At 38.7% G+C, this 21417-nt stretch overlaps 1 long non-coding RNA gene across 1 annotated transcript; it reads right to left on the bottom strand.

The window, feature by feature from the left end:
- Window positions 1-10400: 10400 nt before the first annotated feature.
- On the bottom strand, window positions 10401-10914 carry LOC148027077 (uncharacterized). Its single transcript, XR_015692790.1, has 3 exons — window positions 10796-10914; window positions 10604-10686; window positions 10401-10488 (listed from the first exon to the last, which is right to left on the bottom strand). It is a non-coding gene; the product is annotated as an uncharacterized LOC148027077 (long non-coding RNA).
- Window positions 10915-21417: the final 10503 nt, after the last annotated feature.

Here is a 21417-nt window from a genome sequence, read left to right as displayed (position 1 = left end):
TAAAAAAATACAATTCTATTTTTTCTAAAAACGCAGCCAATCACCAATCATTCTTTAATGCCCTCATGACTCTTTAATGCCCTCTTTAGTGCCCTCATGACTTTTCAATCATTCTCATTCTCGCTTCTTAAAAGGGCGGAAGTTAAAAAATGATATAAAATGACGTACACATCATATTTTAAGACTATTTTTTACCTAGAGACACCTTTTTGACTCGAGAGTTTCCTTGTAAATTTTCATCTTTTTTGGACAAGTATATACCTATTTCTAGGCATTTTTTCATTCCCTCAGAAAGCTCTAGTTTTGTCCCAAATTTTGTGCATTCTTCTCTTTTCCTCCAGAATATGGTTTCTTGCATACGAGTTCTTCTGAAGCAGCATTGAGGAGTAGTTTTGATACCATTTGTTGAAATCAAAGAATCTCTATCTACAACACACTCTACCCTGCTACAAGCCATCTTCCTCTTCAGAAATATGCAGTAAGAAATCTCCGTCTTCAACAGTCTATACTACAAGCAATCCAATGATAATGGAGGTATCTTTATTTTTTAAATCTTTGTGATGTTATTATTCTTCACAGTTGTTGTTCAGTCCTTAAGCATCAATTCATAGAGAGAGAGAGGGGGGAGAGAGAGAGAGAGGAGGGGAGAAGGGGGGGACAGAGAGGACTGTGTGAGATGAACAAAGAAAATAAGTGATAGAGTGACAGATAGTAAATTAGGGTAGAAGATAAGATGATGTTATTGTTTTCACTAGCTAAGCTTCAGTATGAATGTGTTTAGGGTTTCCTTGATGAATTTTTGTTGAGAGAGAGAGAGAGAGAGAAAGAGAGAGAGAGAGAGAGAGAGAGAGAGAGAGAGAGAATATTTTGGATAGAACAGAAGATAAGATTTGATGCTAATTAGAGGTAGATTAAAAGCCAAGATTACAGGCTGATTAGGGGTTGATTAGGGTCTATCAAGACTGAAAGCAAGAGAAAGAGACAAGAACCAACTGGGTTTTTAAAAAAACACAGATATAGTGAATCAAAGGGGTGTAGTTCTGCGATTTGAATGTTAATCCAAGTTAACATTTGCATACTTTTTTTTTTTGCAGAATGCAGGTGTAGGATGTACCAAGAGAAAGAGAGATATTCACTTTCAATTGGAGGATGAATATTCACCAATGTTCAAAAGAACTGTGGAAAGAGATGATGCAATAAGATGCAGGATGCAACAAGAAAGAAATGCAGGGAAAAAAAATGTGGACCTTTGGGTTGATGGGTGCATTTATCCACCCGATCCACTCACTCGAAGGCCACCACAATTTGAACGGCTTACATCATTTGTAAAGTTTGCTTGTGAAGGCAATGAAGGATTGTATGGATACACATGCAGACTTGTCACACAAGGATTAGCAAACAAGCAATGTCTGTCATTGAAGATGCTATGCATGCTACACACGTGCAGAATATGGAGTTACAGTCTAAAGTCAATGACTTGGAGAAGGAGAATCGAAACATAGAGAGGAAGCTCACAAAAACTTTGGAGATTGGGCCCACTTTAAAAATCAAAGAGGCACGTCGGCGCATCCGATCCGTTAAACCAATTGGCCAATTAGCCAAAGGAAGTGGACAATATCATAGACGAATATATGCTCAATCTACTACAATGAGAAATATGTTTCCTCATACAGAGAATGATACTATTGCCAAAGTCCTTAGCAAGAATATGGTCAAAAATGCATTGGAAAATCGTAAATTCAGGGACATTGTGGATGGTGTTGCTAGTGAACGTCTTAGGGATGTGAGCAACTTGTTTACTGCTACAGATGCTCAGGGATTATGTGACAAGGTGGGAATGAGTTCTGAGTCATATAGTATGCTTTATCAACAATTGGATACAGGTTTTAAGCAAGTCTTCAATACTAAGCGAGTAATGCCTCTGCCAAAATCATTTCACGTGAAGAAGGCTCGAAAACAACTAAATGAGAAAGTTTTAGAACTAATTGGTGAGCCTACGCATCTGGAACACACACACATATTGAAGTATGGTTCCAAAGAAGTTACCTTTGTATTGAATGCATCCAACAACTTTGTATTGGATATATGTAGAGTAGATTTCTATGGTCAAGTTTTACAATATGTCTATGGAAGAATGTAGAGGCAAGCTTAAGTTTGTCCTCAAACTTGATGAGAGTGAGATTATCAAGGGGCAAAAACTTGAGCGTGTGAGTATAACACTTATGAATCGAGCATTGGATCCCAACATCGATGAAAAACATCCTTTATACTTCAATGTACAATCGGAGAATGAAATATGGTGGCTTGCAGCATTTGAAGTACCAAAGGAGGACCATGAAGTACTTAAAGTTTTTTTCAACCTCACTAATATACCCAGTGTTATTCAACAGCAAAATAATGGAGCAGTTTTACACGTTGAGGGGTTTGGGGACTATCAAGTTGAATGGCATCTTGCAGGTGATTTAAAAACATTGAAGTGTATGTTTGGTTTATCAAATGCAGCAAATGCAAAATTTCCGTGCATATACTGCATGCAAACTAGGAAGAAAGGGAAAGATGGAAAGAAAGAATGGCTTGCCAAGGCAGGACAACAGGGTGCTCCGACACGTGATCAGAAAGTCATGAGAAATGGAATGCTAATTCCAGTGGATCCAAACTGGCGCCCTATTTTGGAAATACCACTAACAAGGGTTCACTTTTGCACATTGCATTGTTTGGTTAGAATAATTGAGAAGCTAGTATATGAATATATATGCTTTGCATACAAGATGCAGCCCGTGTTAGAATCTGATGCTACATGCAAGAAGGTAGAACAAGTCCTCTCTGAAGTTGGATTGCACGGAGGCCAAGTAGAAATAAAAAAGGACGAGAAAAAATCGGGGAAGAGTGGAAATGTTCCTTGTAAACCATGCTTTGGCGGACCCAAGGCTAGGAAGTTTTTATCTCCACCTCGAGATGAGGAAGGCAATATACTAGTAAAACAACCAGAGAAGTACGAAGCATGGAAAAATTTGCACCTTGATGTTTCAGATTGGAGCAATGGGGGACGAACGAGGATTGCGAAGGCAGAAGTGTGGATACACCTAGATAGATTAGCAGCTCTCTTACAGAAGTTGGGGTTTATGGATGGTGATGCCAATGCATTTAAAGAGACAGCTGCTAAATTTCATAAGTCCATGGTGGAGGCATGGACTACAAATAGCATAACACACTACATGGTTAGTATTATCACCATTGCAAAAAAAAAATCATCATTTCGAATTACTTTGTGTTTCTAATCTCTTTTCTTGTGCAACATATACTTGAAGCACATGGTCCATACTTTGCAGATCAAGGAAGTTTGGCAATATGGTCAACTCAAGGCATGGAAAGATCTCACTGGCAAGCTCACTGTGCTTTTCAAAAGGCAACTAATCATGGAGGTGGCATCAATGATTCCAATTCTATGAGGCAATCATTCCAATGGTGGTATAGGAGACTAGAGATAAGATACGAGGAAAAAGAAAAGAAGTCCAAAACATCTCAAGCAGAATCTATAAGTAGGGCAATATATGAAGTGAGAAAAGCAAGATATGAAAACAGCACAGCTAGACAACGGCACGCAGAATGGTTGCCAACCCAAGAGAGAGATGGCAAAAAATGGAGACCTAGATAAAGATAATAATTTTGATGCATTTAGAGTCCACAAGAGAGCACAAGTCCCAAGGATATGACACATCAATACTCATATCTCTAACATGAGATGTCTTATAAATTTTCTTTAAACTTTCAAAGGTTTGTCACTATATTTTTCAAAGTCGATTTCGAACTTTGTTTTTTAATTATGAAAAGTCGATTTTGAAATCCTAAGACAAAGATATGAAAATTCTAAACATTGGAACATTCATTGGCCTAGAGAGAGAGGGGGGGCATGAGGGGGGTGTCAGGAGATAGAGAGAGGTAGGGATGGGGTGGAGAAATGAAATGAAATGATAAATTTAAAATTCATTTACACCACAGTAAGTTTGAAAGTTTCGTATTTAAGTCGTCTCTCCTTTCATTTTTTCCCATTGCTCTCCACTCTACCCTCCACCTTTCTATCCTTTATCATCACAGCCATGGCACGTTCCAAGATTCCTATCAAAAAGGCACCTGCGAGAGCAAGAGCTCAACACTCTTCCGAATCTAGTGAGCGTACTGTGAGTGACAAAGATCCCCTGGTGACCGATAACGGTGGCCCTACTGCAGCCAATAATGGTGGCCCTACTGTGGCCAACAATGGTGGCCCTAGTATGGTCGATAATGATGGTTCGCCATTGTCCAAAAATGGTGGTCCACATGCTCCAGCTGCTCCACCTCCCACTACTACTCCAGCTCGTAATACACGCCCTCCAAGACATAAAAAGCGAAGATGGAGGCCAGGCACAGCTGCGCTACTTGAGATAAGGAAATTCCAGAAGAGTACCGACTTGATTATTCCTAAGGCACCATTCTCCAGGTTAGTGCGAGAAATACTGCAAGATCTACAGTCAAGGCATCATCACAAGTTCTTTTCAAGGAACCAGGCAAGGAATGTGGGGCGATGATCAAGCCAAGCCTTGCTTGCTCTCCAAGAAGTAGTTGAAAGCTACTTGATTGATCTAATGAGTGATGGTCAACTTTTAGCCATTCATGCCCGACGTATCACTATTAAGCCCATAGATCTAGTTCTTGTTCGCAGGATCCGCAATAACAAGGATACATTTAATCTTAATGTCAACAATATGCTTTGAGAAGCTACCTTGTAATTGGATCTATGTTTTTAGCTCAGGTTTGGTTGTAGCTTGTAAGGAGCTTAGTTTTGGGTTATCTTTCCAGTAGACCTTCAAGTATTTGATAGTAGTGGCCTGCAAAATGGAGCTAAATTTTCCCTAGCTCTAGTTGTACTTGGTGCGATACACTATCTACCGTGTATTTCATAGTTTCGCAATGCTAAATCCAATATGTGATATTCTATTTTGACCATGTTTCGCATTGTGTGAATTTTCAAGTTTCCAATTTTGTAAGTAGTTTTGTTGAGGATAAATTCAATGTGCAACCACGTACACGTCGGTGATCAGTTGTACATGGGCCGATGCACTATATCCTTACTATATTTAGTGGTTTGGCAACAGTATATCCGATGCGATATTCCATTTTACCCATGATTTATTTTTGGTCAATTTTTAAGTTTCCAATGTTTCGCATTGCGAGGTTGACAATACATTTAATCTGCAGTTGTGCACACTCATTATCAATACATTTAATCTATAGTTGCGAGGTTGACAATACATTATCAGTGCAGTATAATGCAGTTAACGCATTTTCAAAAAAAGATTGAACCGTCAAATTTATAAATCGGAATCTGGTGAAACTTCACCCTCATGCTGGGCATTAGAAAAACTCATTTATATTAAAAATTTGGCCCCATCAGAAGCCTCTGGGTCACCTGTCCGGAGGCTCGCGTATGGGGCCCTGAATCTCCCCAGATTCAGGGCCCCAGACGCGAGCCTCCGGACAGGTGACCCAGAGGCTTCTGTTGGGGCCAAAAAAGATTTGGGTGGTTGATGTGTCCTTGAGGAGCCTATAGGTAAAATTTCATGTGAATCAGAGCACTGGTGATATTTTTCCTAAGCGTGGATTCATTAATTGAAATTTTAGGGTTTTTGAAAAGTTTGGCTATAAGTTTAAAGTTTCACCTCATTTTACACATTTAACTTTTGAGTTCTGAGTTCTCTCTCCTAGAAGACATGGTACGCACCAAGCAAGCGGCCCGGAGATACCCCCCTGGAAATTCCATACGGTAGCCACGTCCTCCAGCTCCACCACCACCACCACCACCACGCCAGCATCGCAAGCGTCGATGGAAGTCAGGCACAGTGGCTCTTCGCAAGGTCCGCCACTACCAGAAGACCACTCACCTCCTAATACCGAAGGCTCCATTCCAGAAGTTGGTGCGGGAGATCATGGAGGGCATACTGATCAGGAACAACAGGAACCAGTTTCCAGATACATCACGCGCGAAACAACCGGATCGTTGGACTGCCCAGGCCCTCCTCACACTACAAGAAGCTGCTGAAGCCTACCTCATCGAATTATTTGGAGACTCAGTCTATGCAGCGGTGCATGCAAGGAGGGTCACTATCACCGACAGGGATCTGCGGATAGTCAGGTTCTTTCGGCGATGGAAAGATAGTCCTCGCGGAGGTCAGCAAGGATAGAGGTGTACAAATTCAAAAGCACATGGAATGTAGCTTCGGAAGACATTTTGTAAAGCCTTGGTTGTAATGGACCCCATGTAAAATTGTTATTAATACAAATACAAAGTTTTTGGTGCATCTTATTTTTGTTTAATCGCTTGATATTTATTTTATTTACGTCGTTGAGTTATCGTTACATGCGTTCGAACAAATACATGTTGCGCACGAATTCGATAAAGCACTGTGTATTAAATTTAGGGTACGAATCGTGTTACGTATAAATTCGACAAATAAACGTAACAATCAAGTTTAAAAAAATAGTAAATGACACGTATCACAAACTACATTGCACGCAAATCCAACAAACATCAGTTTTCATTACTTGAAGAGAAGATTACAAAGTGCAGTACATCAGTGATGCAATATCAGTAGGCAATAAGTAAATCTATTCTCTCCTAGGCTTCTTGGAGCTAGGCTCCCCATGGTCAGAGCTATTCTTGATCATAGGCAACAATACATTTTTCCCCAATAGTTCCTATCTAATGACAGTGGGGTCTTCAACACCGGCAACCATGCCACGGGCCACCATGGAAAAAAGTGGGCCAGACCTAGTACTCGTGAATAATTAGAGAAGCTTCGAACATCGAAGCAACACTACTTTCTCCAGGCTGGAGTTGGTCGGGATGGTCTTGAAGGGCCCAACCTTTGTTAGTGCCCTCAACTTCAAGAAGTTCTCTGCAAAAGCAGGGGAGCATGTCTTATGAAATACAATAATGTCGTTGACAAGCTGCCCAACGTACTCCTTCAATGCTGAGTCTTGCACCCTTCCTTGGCTACCAGATCGGCCACCCTGCCTAGATGAAAACTCATCTATATAGACAATCTCCTGCAACACACAAGTTCAGTATCAGACTCACTATGCATGGAGTGTGCTGAAGATATATAAATCATATTCATATGAAACTTAACCAGTAGGACCTCTAGGGCATCGGAAGCACAGACATGTGTTTTTGTCGGGATCAGGCCCCCAGATGTGCCCTGGCCGGAGGCTCGCGTCTGGGGGCCCGATCTCGACAAAAACACATGTGTGTGCTCCTGATGCCCTAGAGGCCCTACTGGTTAAGTTTCATATGAAACTGAGAACATTACCTTCTCTGCATCATCTATCTGCCGCTGTAATGGAGCATCCAGGTCTGCTCCTGCCACTAGGCTACCCTCGTCTCTTTTCTGGGTAGGCACTGCATAGTCGGGTTGAGGACCAAAAAGGCTTTCATGCAACCGCTCGAACTCCTCATCAGAGATCTGATACTATGGCGCCGCATCCTCAATCTGCTCCTGGATGCTCACAATGGCAGAGATGTCATCGATGCTCGTGCCATCATAACGAGCCACCTCATCAACATGTGGTGGGGCATCCTGTAAATCAAAATCTATGAAATCACTAGGTGCATCACGCACCATGATATAGTATAGTTCTTCTTCCCTAAGCTCCAACAACTCTAGCACATCCTGCATGAGTAGATATTCCACCCCCTCGATGGTGATAGCATGGAGAGAAGAGAGGGGTGGCTCTTCGCTTATGGGCATCTCATCAGGGTAGGGAGGTGGGTGCACAATGGCCAAGCTCTGTGCTGCCTCAACACTCAGATCGAGAGTGATCTCCTCAGGCTCCCTCTCAAAGTACTCTAATAGTGGCCGAGAGGGTGCGTCGATGCCCTCGTCACTGTCCTCTTGCACCTCAGTGCACATAACATATATGGCAAAGGCGGCATCCCTCTCAATGAGATCCATCGTGACGTGGTCCTGTGATGAGGTGGGCACTGCTCTAGCACGGAGATGTTGCCCCACATGCACCAGGGCTCGACTTATCACCTTTGCATGGCTGGATCCGGCACACAAACTATACAAAAAATCCATCGAAACCCACCTGAGAGTGGAGTCGGGAATAGAGCAAGTGAGAGGGTTCACTGCATCACAAAACGATGTTAGTATACTAGAGTCAGGGTCTACAGCGGAAAGCGAGCTCTCTAGACTCAAGGTCACGCAAAACCTAGGGTATATCTGGTCCCCTATGTGCGCGTAGCATGTGGAACTGATCCATGTGGCGAAGGCGGGAGTGGTAGCCATGGCACACAAAGAGAGAAGGAATGAGAGCACAAGTGTAGGGAAGTGGAGAATGAAAGTGAAAATGAGTTTGGAGTTATAGCTTTTATGTGTCTAGGGTTTTAAATAAAGGTTCTTTATAAAGTTATTAACTCTAAAGTTTCAAATTAAAACTCTTACCTTAGTTTCTTTATTTTTGTACTTTAAAGTCACTGTTAAAATTACTCATACAGACAAGCGCTTCGTTCTACATTATTATATCCTCGAATATGTTTGGGTCGCTGAGTATATTCAAGTCTAACGAGAGAAAATATATAATTTTTTAAAGAAAATAAATCTAAAAGGCCTTGAAATTCCCTTTGGATCCAATTTAATATTAAAATGTAAGAAACGAGCAGCAGAGATGCGCTACAATATATCATTGTGCAAAGACAATATTCTCTAGATTATAGACCTCTAACCTGCAATTTAATTATGATTTTTAACTGCACAATTGAGTAATTACAGTATGTATTATCGCACGCTTGGATCACAGTAAACTAAAATTTAAAGTACTCAGAAGTTCAAAAAAGGTATGTATTCGCTCTTTATAAAGTTTTTTTACAAGGATTCCACTATCTCAAGGATATGTGGAGAAGCACATTGTTTACATGTCATGGATTGCTCATTACGAGTCCTGACTTTTCTATTATCTAACTTGAAATAGAAGTTGTAGAGGGGCTCACTGGACATTAATTGGATTTCTTGTCTCAGAAATAAAATGGGCCAATGACTCTCTGCACTGACTACGAAAGGATTATGACCACTCCACAAGATTACCACATCTACGAGCACTGTATGTGTGTCATCTCGGATATCTTGATCCAAGCTGATCCACTCCCCTCGCAAAAGTTGCCATCTTCTATATCGAAAGCGAAGGCACAGAGTTTGTCTAGCAATGAAATACCTGTAATAAAAACAAAAATAATGGTAAGTGATCAATGCGACTAACATAACAATTCATCTAAGCGAGACCTATGTCAATTAAATCAAGGTATGCAAAGTAGTAAAAAAGTTTTACCTGAATATAATATCAGATTGGTTGACCCTGCACTCAATCGTCTCATCAAAATGTGTTCTTTTGACTTTCCAAGACTCACCCAATAGCTGACTCATCCATTCCTCGGATGGACACTTGCATTGATAAGTAATCTTTGTTTTCTTCAAAACATCACATGAACCAAACAAATGTGCAAACAATGAGAATGGAATAAACCAATTAAGATGCACATCTTTGGAGCCTGTGGTGGATTTCATAGCACTATTGATGTCAGATTTTATCTTCGACTTGCAAGCTCTTGACAACTCCAAGCTACCAATGAACCATTCACCACTAGACAGTGGTGGCAATGGGACATGCTGCAATCTCTGGCTTTCTACCACATACAATGAATTATAAAAAAAGATATGTTGAGTGGCAAGTTGACTTGTAGAGGTATTATCATAGATCAAAGAACCTATCTCTTCATGCCAAACATGTATCTTGCCGCTTAAACATTCCACATTCTGCCATTCATGCAAAGTCGATGGATATAGAGCTGTCAATCAAACAAGACTGAATTAGAATACTGCAAAGACTTTTAAAAACAACTCTGATACAAAAGAATAATCAATGATAAAATTTAACAACTTACTGTTTTGTTTATAATTTGCAATGTTGTTCTCGTCGTGTACAGAGATTTGTTTATGCGTATAAACATGTTGAATCAACACTTCTATTACTGCACTTGTGCCATTAAACACTTTTCTGAACTCTAGAATTCTACCTTTCCAATGTTTGCTAGGGTTTGCAACATCCTTGCGCTTGACCTTGAAACTCCCTCGAGTACTTGGGTGCATCAAAATCCAATCCAACTTATAATACTTATCACAAATCCAATTACCGCCATTATCTTTCCTGTTGAAGACCTCCACTGCAAGTATGCTACTGATATTTTTCCTCCGTGAAGACATCTGTAACAACCAAATACAAAAGTTACCTATCAACATGTGTATAATTTTCAAATGTTCTCTCCAAATGAAATTAAATTTAAATGGATCAATTTAAAAAAGAAACATTGTATCTGTAATTTCTTTCACAAAGATCCCTAGATATGTTGAACAAGAAGTTGACTTATAGCAAGACCATTGTTCCTTCACTAACAGATTCCTGTAGTACAAAAACAAAAGAAATATTGGGTCAACGCATACATATAACTTATATAGGCTTTGTCCAAATGTGTTGAAATTTAACCATGGAACAGTAGTAAAAAATGGCAATATACCTGTGGCTTTCTCTGCAAAAAATCCCAAAGATGTTGTAGAAGTTGAGTTCTTAATAAATCATTGTTCTTCACCCTCGGAGATTCTTGGAGTAAAAAAACAAAGGAAAGCTCAGTATGCATGTAACTTGTATACATTTTGTCAAAACGAGATAAAATTTAACAGTGGAGCAACAAAAAAACAAGACAATATACCTGTAACTTTGTTTACAGAGAAACCCTAAGATGTTGAAGAAGAAGTTGAGTGTTCAAAATCCCAAAGATGTAGAAGTTGAGTTCTTAATAAATCATTGTTCTTCACCCTCGGAGATTCTTGGAGTAAAAAAACAAAGGAAAGCTCAGTATGCATGTAACTTGTATACATTTTGTCTAAACGAGATAAAATTTAACAATGGAGCAACAAAAAAACAAGACAATATACCTGTAACTTTGTTTATAGAGAAACCCTAAGATGTTGAAGAAGAAGTTGAGTATTCAAAATATCACTATTATTGACTGTAAGAGACTCCTAGAGAATCAAAACAAAAGAAATTACATGTCAAAGAATGCACATAACTTGCACAGGTTTTCTCCAAACGAGATAAAACTTTACCATAGAACATCTATGGAAGAGAAAAATATACCTGTAGAGTTTTGTGAAGAGAAACTTAGGGCTTTGGTAAAACAAGCTCTGCTCTCATAAAACACATGAAACTCTCTCTGTGCTTGTGCAAAGCAAATGAAATTTTACAAGGTTACAGACAGGGCAAGAAACAGTGAGGCTGTAAAATTTCGTCAGGAAAGAAGAAGCGGGGAAAGAGATATGACAAATTTGAGTTCCACCTAAAAAAGAGGGAAAAACTGAAAAGGGGAGAAAAGAAAAGTCAAACATAAAAAATAAGAAAATGAAAATTCGAGTCACAAACTTCCAAGAAGTGACAGTTTTGTACTCCCCTTTTCCCTTATTTTATTGCTGAGGGAAGATTTGGTCCAAGATATGGCTAGAAGATTCATGTTACATGAATCTGGAATCCCAGCTCTCTCATTGGTTAGGCCTATATTTGTTTATTCACTCTTTAAGGGGAAAAAAAGAGAGTCCATATTTCTCCTAATGAGTGCTGCAAAGCCTTGATAACATGTAGGTTTTGAAGTCAGCATTTGAAGTAAATATCTTAATGACTTAAGAACTCAACAAGGAGGTTGTTAGACTAAGTAACCACCTCGTCATATTGCAAGGACCTTCTAGTACACATTGCACATAGCACCTAGGCAACCTTGGCAACACACACTGGGCTGACATTACCTAAGGTCATTAAGGATCATAATGCACAACTGCAACAATCACTTTCACATCTACATATAGGACACACTAGAAGTCATTAGGGGGCAACTTGTGTAACCAAGCTGCCATCATCATGTGCTCCATTCCAATCATTACAAGGGCTTGATGAGTAAATATTGTTGACCAAGATACCATAAGTCCAAGCCCCCTTTGAATAAATTTGAACCCCATTTGAAGAAAGTTCCAAAACTGCAACAATTGAGAGGACAAGCCAAACATTGAGCCCATAATTTCACCACTTGCACTTAAAGCAAGATGATAACACCAATTTACCAACGAGAGATGATTTGAAGGAGAGGAACTCCATGAAAAAAAGTTGCAAAATCCAAGAAGAATTGATAAACCTAGAGAGTTGAACGAGAACACCCACACCAAGAACCACACAATATCATGGCAAGAAAAGTTAGAGTTTGTCATTTGGCTATTAAGAGCCTTACATTCTATTGACTTGCCTCATAATGGACTCGACCTTAGGTCTCAAAGTTCTAAAACCTGATGAGTTAACACAAACAAGTGAATATTCCCATCCATGTGTCCATCCACATGTTGCAAGAGCTAGCAACACAAGATCCTAGGCCATAGCTAGCAGACCAAATGGTGATAGATACTTTTCCAAAGGTTGACCTTAGATGCATTGAGTGCAGCATCACTCACATGTAACATGACTATCCAATATGTAAGGTTTCATGTAGTGCCCTAACTAGGTCTACCATGCCTAATATCTTAAATGTCCAAGCCACAAACACTGACCCAGAAGATGAAGAGCTGATCCCTCCTACATATCTTAGGATCAAACTAACTAGTGAGAGCTCATCATTAACAGTCTCATAGACAAAGTTTCAAATTACAAAATTTTGACCTATGAGGTATGGATTGAGATTAGACAACTTGGACTCGTCTCGACCAATGTAGCTATCAAGCCATATTGAGGATCAGCCTATTCGCTCTTAGGACGATGCAAAATTCTCTTGGCTATTGATACTAAAGGCATGCCCGTACTGTTTTATGTTCTTTCAAATCGAGAAGATGTGGGAAAGGAATTTTTGCTTGTAAGACCTTTCAAGCTTGCAACCACATGCATTGTGGACTATGAAGCACATCTCATATACACTTAATCTTACAAGACATGGAGATAGTCACTACTTTTAGAAAAGGGAACCTTCTCTCTTCTCTAGAGAAGGGCAAGAAGCTTGTCTTAGAGTCAAATCAAATGCCTAGAGAGGACAACTAGAAAGTTATTAATGAACTACTCAAGGCACACAAGAAAAATAGAGAATTGCTTTGTTGGAACCCTCATGAAACCAAAGAAAAGACCACAGCTACTACAGACACTACCACAGCTTCTCAAGTTGTTGGAAATAGGATTCCATGTAGAAGGTGGAAGAGATTTAGGGCAAGTAATTCAAAGCGTCAATAGAGAGCTAGCACAAGGCCGTGATGGGTGCCCAAAGAGTTCCTCCATGCTCAAGGGTTTATGTGGGAAATTGTTGGATTTGGTTACCAAAACCACTTGCAAAGCCACCTCTAGAGACCATAGACCAAGTCCCATCCAAATCCAAGAGAAAGAAAAAGAGATACATACACAAATCTAGGTCATGGACCAAGATACTTGAGGAGATAATACCGGATAAGTTAGTGACTCATGAGCTAGTTTCTCTGACACATGAGCCCACAATTCCAAAAGAGTAACCACTTGAAGTTGCTGCTAATCTAGATGAGGAACTGGTAGTGCCTAGAAAGTCATCGAGCAAGGAGGAGGAAAAGCCAGAATCAAAGCAGCCACTTCCATGTGAGGCTGCTCAAGCTACGAAAAGTTGAAGGATAGATGAGATAAATCCCTTAAGTGTTGATAAGCAACAAACCTAGGTTGTTGCTCGTTATTCACAATAACCAAAGTCTCCTCGAAACCAAGAACCTTTGTCACCCAAAGCAAAATAGAAAATCTAGCAACAACAGTCTATTCTAGCTACTTGATCTAAGGAAAAGGATCCCCTAGGGATAGCTATGAAAACATCAAAAGAGCAATGACCTCCCTCTATGAGTGTTGTCCCAAAAAATTCTAAAACTACCAAGACCATGAGGACTTCCACTCAATCTGAGGATCCAAGTGCACAGTCATGTTTGACTATCACGATTGACCACTTCATTGAATTGAAAGTTACTACTTTCATTTTTCAGATGGAACCCATACAATCTTAGCCCTTGGCTATGACCAAGACTATCACTTGAGCTGAAGAACAAGCCTCTAGTACTTTAGTCTCACACAAGGATATAGAATCTAGTGTAGAGAGCATAGTGAATCCATTGATTCACAAGTCATGTTCTTCTTAGCCAAAAGCTCCAATACATTTGAAACTATCCAAACCATTGATCATGGAGATATTAGAAAAGAGGGAGCAACACAAAGATCAATCAGAAGCTATGAGTTCTCAAGAACTAGATGAAACAATCTTGTCTTCACTTGCTTGTGCATATGTTCGCGCTAACCTTGAAATTTAGACTCTTGAGCATCAAGAACTCTTAGAAAAGCCTTTGACATGGTTAGAGCAATCTCAAAATTGTTGGATCTACTTAAAAATTGTGGGAGAGGTTATAAAGCAAATGACCAAGGTAGAGTAAGAGAAGCATCGCTTAATTCCTATGTTCTACTCTCAGAAGTACACAACAAGTTAGAAAGATGTTGCATCATTGGCCAAGAAAGAAAAAGGACAAAGTGAGTTTGAACGGAAATGGTATTCTAGTTGAGGATTAGCTCCATGATATGGTAGCCACCTAATGACTATTTTTTAGCAAAGAAAGGCATTTTGGACTTCAATGCATGATCCTACATATGTTGCTCCTACATCTCTTTGAGTGCTTGCACTTGTCTATGGTGTCAAAGTTTGTAAATTGGCTAAACTTGATCCCTTATGTGAAAAACTTCTTTCAGAGGAAGAGCTACACATTGCAAGTCGATTAGGACAATGAGACATGATGATTGATGTCACTAGATATATCTTTTCTCTCACCCATAACCCACAACTTCTTGATGGCCTTGCTTCATTAGAATAAAATCTTGATTTCTATGAATGATTTATTCCACGACTGTGTGACACAACACCAAATCTTTCCTTTTCTTCTAGCACTACAATGACTACATCTTCATCAAATGATGTGAAGCAGAGTACTGATGTACATAAACCTTCTACTAACCCAGACACAGTGGCTGGAAGGGTATGCTTGCAACTCCAGATCCTAGGCATAATGCCACTGATGTCCCTACTAACTCATCCCACCAATTATTCCTAATCAAGACAATTGAACCCTAGGATGCTCCAGAGGAGGTTGTTGAGACAAATCTCTAGATCAATTCTACTAAACCTAACCCTCCATTTGGCATCAAGCCTTTGCTAGTATGTTGACCATTGAGTACCATGGTTGCTCATTTAGCAAAGAAATTCAATTCCTCTCAAAAAATGAGCATATCAATCTTCATCAATAAGTTCAGGTTCTTCTTCAATAACAACTTCATCAGCAATGTAGCAATGTGTTTCAATGTCTAGGATCAATGTTCAAATCTTCATTCTACACACCTCAATGCACCAATCATCTTGTGTGCTGAGTTTTATTATTTGCAGTCAGCCTTTTGATCTCATACTTCAATTTCTCATTCTAAGGCTACATACCTTATTGTATATCAATTTTGTTACTTGAATTGCCAAAAGGTTTTTTAAAAAAAGAAAGAAAAAGAAAAAAAAAGAAGAAAAAGAAATATGCATGCACGTGCACTGCATTGCACCCAGGGGTCCTCAAGTTGGATGCATCTAGTGGCCGTAGTCAATTGGCTCCATCTCTAACCCCCTAGCCCTTTTCCCATTTTTCCATACGCTTACTTAGGGCACATCAACATCAAGACATACCTATGGAGTCTCGCTCGCCTTGGTTGACTTGTCTCCGTGAGTCACCTTCACATTTCATCCCTTCATTTGATTCACCTAGTTTCATCAATCCGTACTTATCGAAAAGGTGAAAAATATTATTTTTTATAAAGTCAAAAATTGCATCAGCTACCATGTGTGGTTGATCTAGAGATTCATGTTCTTCAAGAGCTTATTGGATTGAACACCTGCTCCTATCCATCCCATATCGATATCTTGCTAGCATCTTCATTAATAACTACCTTTTCCCTCAACACCCACAATTCTTTCAATCCTCATTAGATCAAGATCCCTTGTTTCATCAAGCAGTAGTCACCACTCATAACATCTTCATTAATAACTACATTTTCCCTCAGCACCCACAATTCTTTCAATCTTCATTAGATCAAGATCCCTTGTTTCATCAAGCAATAGTCACCACTCATGGAATCCATGAAGCAATCTTCTAACTACGTATTAGACTATGTATGCACATGCACTCACTATAGTGTTTGCACAATAACCTATTCATAGTTTCGGGTCCTCAAGTGTGGGAAATACTTCAAGCTTGCTCGGATTTCAACCCATCTCCCAAACCCGAGAACATCATATGTCTTGTGCATGAACAATAGACTAGCACTTTCCCCTAGGAAGTGATTGCACATGAGGTTTATTTTACTGGTATAATAGTTCATGGAGGATCATGAGCCATCACTTCTACATGAAAATTGAATATTTGATCTTCTACAATCTCCCATTCAACTTTAAGGGCCATTCAATTTTTCTCCATTAGAAGAACCATTATTCAATTGTATATTTAGCACAATCAACTTCTACATTTGTCACCAATAATAACATTAGTCACCATCTACCACAATATGAGCAACATCATCTATATCGCCATAGGTAAAAAATCATCCTCCTTAGCAGCAATAAATTCTTCATTAGTAGCATTCATTTCCCCTTATCAAGACTACTTCTTCAATAGACTATTCTCAACATTCCATGTCTTCGGTGCAAGCTATAGCATGCTACCTACGAGGTGAGTACCATGAGACTGGCATTAGTCTAGCGGGAAATAATGTTAATGGTATTTTGAGAAGGCTATAGAAAGAGGAAGTGTCACGTACTATTATTATCTTTTGGTGGATATTATTTTTTTGGAGCTTCAATGCCTATTTTTTTGGGCACTTGGATGATATTTGTACCTTGTGGACATCACCACATTATCATGGATTTATTACTTTGCGAGAGCCGGTTGTGCACATTGTATTTACCACCCGTAGTTGTATTTGTTGCAACCGCAAGTGTTGTGTGCGTTGCACACATGTATTTTTGATTAGAATATCTTAGGATTGTCCTAATTGGGCTAATATTGAAGCATGAAATGATGATTGATTGGCCTATATACCACAAAGTGGGTAGGATGCCCAAGAGAGGCCGCAAAACCTAAACACAAAATGCAAAAGAGGATCAAACCTTAAATGCAAAAGGGGCACAAACCCTAAATAAAAAATGAAAAAGGGACACAAAACTTAAATGCAAAATATAAAAGGGGCACAAACCCTAACCCTAACCCTAATTCTTGGTCTATATAATGGTGGGAGGTCTCAATTATATTTCACCCTTTTGGCACATCCATATTGTAGAAGCTCTATCTTGTGACTACTCAAGATTTCTATTCTCTCTTTCCATTCTACTATCTTGCTTCCATTGGGTTGAGAGTGTCTAAAAGGGAGAGAGTGAGAGGAGTGTTGATTGAGGGATTGAGAGAAAGTGAAGCTCTTTGCCATCATCTTGCTTTTCTCGTCTTCTCTACTAGCTCATTGACTTCTTGGTGCGCTTGGTGCTGGATATGAAGGAATGATGGCATTGGATCATGTTGATCATCATCATGGAACCATATGGGAGCCTTCAAGTCATCAAACACAAGAAGGTAAGCTAGGTGAGTTCTCTAAAACTCAAGCTAATCTTGTGTTCTTTCTTTCTTGGGTTAGAGATTAGGATGCTTGGTTAGTTAGCGTAGAGTGTTGAGAGACAAGGTGATGGATTGTTATTAAAGTGAGTGTAGCTTATGAAACAATAGAAGTGTGTCCAAAGTCCCAACTGTTGGTGTGTTTGGCTCAACAAAATACTATTTTTATACTGGTACTTATTATCCTTCTTGGATCGATAGAGCATTCAAATCTACATAGAATACGAGCACTTAGTTCTTTGAGAGTGGTGCTTCTAAGTACATTACATCCCACAAGGATTTATTTACTTCTTTTATAGTAGCTCCTATTGGAAGATTAGTGCAATATGCCAAAAATGCATCTTATCTCATTAGAGGTGTTGGATAGATTGTTTTGAAAGCCATCTCTCCGTTTACAAGATGCTTTATATGTGCCAAGGATAAAGAAGAATTTGCTATCCATTCAATAAAATCTAGAATAACACAAGTCACTTTTAATGATGATAAATGCATGGTCAGGGATAAGGAATTCTTGACTTTGGTACTTACTAGTACATTATGTCATGGACTTTATGAGTTAGATGCTCATTCAGTTGATTGGTTAGTTTATTTGGCATCTATTATTACTCCTGCTATGTCATAGGTAAAGTTGTGGCATGCTTGTATGGGGCATGTGAATTATGGTAGTTTGATGCTTATGTAGCATACTTAGATGTTAGAAGGCTTAGCTCTCTTGGAGGGACCTCCTAAGAAAATTTGTGAGGGCTGCATTTTGGAAAAAATGCATTGGCTTTCTTTTCCTTGTGATGTTGCCTTTAAAGCTATGACCACGTTCCAGATTGTGCATTCAGATGTATATGAACCCATGAAAATAAAGTCATTGGGTGGGTATTATTACCTCATTGCCTCTACTGATGACTTTACATATTTTTATTAGGTTTATTAATTGGTTGAAAAATTAGAAGTGTATGATGCATGTTTGGCTTTTACTACACTTGTGGAAAATCAATCTACTTGTTAGATTAATACTCTTTGTTTGGACCAAGGGGGGACATATGCCTTTCTTGTTGAATAATTTTTTGAAGAAAAAAGGCATTGCACATTAAAATACTATGGCAATACTCCACAGTAGAATGGGGTTGCAGAAAGGAAGAATCAATCACTCATGGATTGTTAGATGTATATTGAAAGCTAAAAAATGACCACATGGATTTTGAATGGAAGCAATTATATGTGCTTGTCACACTGTGAATAGGTGCCTACTAAGGGATTGCAAAATATAATGCCTCTTGAGGCTTGGAACCAATGTAAACCTTTGGTTGGTCACTTTCGTACTTTTAGGTGTCTTAAATATGCTCATATTTTCAAATTATTGAGAAAAAAGTTTGATAATAAGGCTGTAAAGTGCATATTTGTGGGGTACAATAGTGAAAGAAAAGGGTATAGATTGTATGATCCTATTTAAAAGAAAGTTTTTAGTAGTAGAGATGTGATTTTTAATGAAAAACCAAAATTATCTCTAGCTAGTTATGACACATATCAGGCCGCAAAAGATGTATTTGAAGGGCTTCTACCTATTTCTTTTGATGATACAACTCGAGCTTCATTAAATGAACAAAATGCTTAGTTAATTAATCCATTAAATAATGTAGAAATTCAATCTATGGTTGATCTGAATACTAAGCAAGATGTTGATGGTACTTGCAGACTCTATGAAATAGTCATTTGCATGCTCCTCTTGTTGGTTGTACTTGAAGATAAACACTTTTACATGATCATGCTAATGCTATGGAGTTTGTTATTGCAGCAAACACACTTGTTGATGATGAGCCCGATTTTTTTGAGAATGCAAAATAGATTGAATGACATCAATGTAAGATGATTATGATTCTGTAATGAAGAATCAAACATGGGATTTAGTTATATTGGCTATTGAAAGAAAGCCATTGGTACTAAATGGGTCTACGAGCTAAAACAAAAAGTGGATAGATCTATTGATAAGCACAAGACCATGCTTATAGAAATAAGCATACTCAAAAGAAGGGCATTGATTATGAGAAGACATTTTCTCCTACATCCCATATGATTGCTATCAGGTGTATGGTTGCATTGGTTGCCCATGATGGTTGGATTGTACACTAGCTTGATATTAAAACTGCATTTTTACATGGGGAACTTAAGGAAGAAGTGTATGTTCAGTAACCCATGGGTTTTGTAGTTAAAGGATCCGAATATGTGGTATGCAAGCTGAAAAAGGATTTGTATGGTTTGAAACTTCATGAGCTTGGTATGACAAAATTGATGCCTTCCTACTTAGCCAAGTGTTCATTAGTAGTCCATTAGAGTCTATTCTTATGTATGCAAAGAGGGGAGATCCTTGTTAGTCATTTGTCTTTATGTGGATGATCTTCTGCTCACACGCCACATGTTGGTCAATTTCAGCATTTAAGAAAATTTTGCATCAAAATTTTTACATGTCTAACATGGGGCCTTTGCGTTAAAATTTGGACATTCAATTTATTCATGATACTAGAAGCATTGGATTGTCATAGTCTATATATATTAGTAAACTCTTTGAGACATTTGGCCTCTAGGATTGCAAGCTAGTAAGCACACCAATGGAGACTAGACTTAAGTGATCTTTGCATGATGATAGTGATATGTTTGACATTCATACATATGCTCCATCTTTTTAGATGCCTTATTTACTTATGCATCACAAGGCCACATTTTTTTTTTGCAAATTTAGCCTTGAACAAATATATGCATAGCCCACACATGTCACATTAGCAAGTTTTGAAGTGTGTTTTCTAATACTTGTAGGGAACTAGGACTCTTGGATTGCTTTACGCCAAAGGGGAGACCATTATAGTTACATGCTTACAGTGATTTCAATTGGGCTAGAGATTTTGATTCTCGTCACTCATAAGTTTAAAAAATTTCTTTCTTGATTCTTCTTGAATTTTTGGCGTAGTAAGAAACAATCCACTATTGCCACATCGTGTTGTGAAGCTGAATACAAGGTAGCTTTCACTACTATAGTTGAATGTGTATGGCTAAGATGTTTGTTGGCTAATCTTGATGTATCTATCATGGAGTCCACTCCATTGTTTACTTATAGTTAGAGTGCCATTGTAGTGGCACAAAAGCCACTATTTCAAAACACATTGAGATACATTGTCACTTTCTTAGAGAGAGGCTACTTGTAGGGATATAAGACTTGTCTATTATCCTACCAACAACAATGTGGTAGACATCTTCACCAAAGCTCAACATCATGATAAATTTGAGGCATTTCAAAATGCTTTAAATTTGATCTCCTTTGGTGGATGATCATGTATGTTGATCACTTATCACTCCAAGGGGGTTTGTTGGATTTTACTCATGCTTATGCTCACACAAGAGTGTCAATGATCTGCATGTAGGATACTAGGGCACTTTTTACTCTCCGTAAGAGAGGTTTTCTTCCTAGTCACATTATTTTTAATCTATGTATTTATGTCACACACTTTTTTCACTTACCACATATTATATATATTTGTGTGTGAATGCACTTTAATTCATTTACACAACCATAATGTCTAAGGGTTGTACTTTGTACTTGGTATCTCACTTTTCAATCAATCATGTAGAGTAGTGACCACAC

This window comes from Lygodium microphyllum, chromosome 13, assembly GCF_053477565.2.
Source record: "Lygodium microphyllum isolate KBCC chromosome 13, Lygodium_microphyllum_v1.1.10, whole genome shotgun sequence".
In the NCBI taxonomy this organism is placed as follows: Eukaryota; Viridiplantae; Streptophyta; class Polypodiopsida; order Schizaeales; family Lygodiaceae; genus Lygodium; species Lygodium microphyllum.
This window is presented reverse-complemented; position numbering and strand designations above follow the sequence as displayed.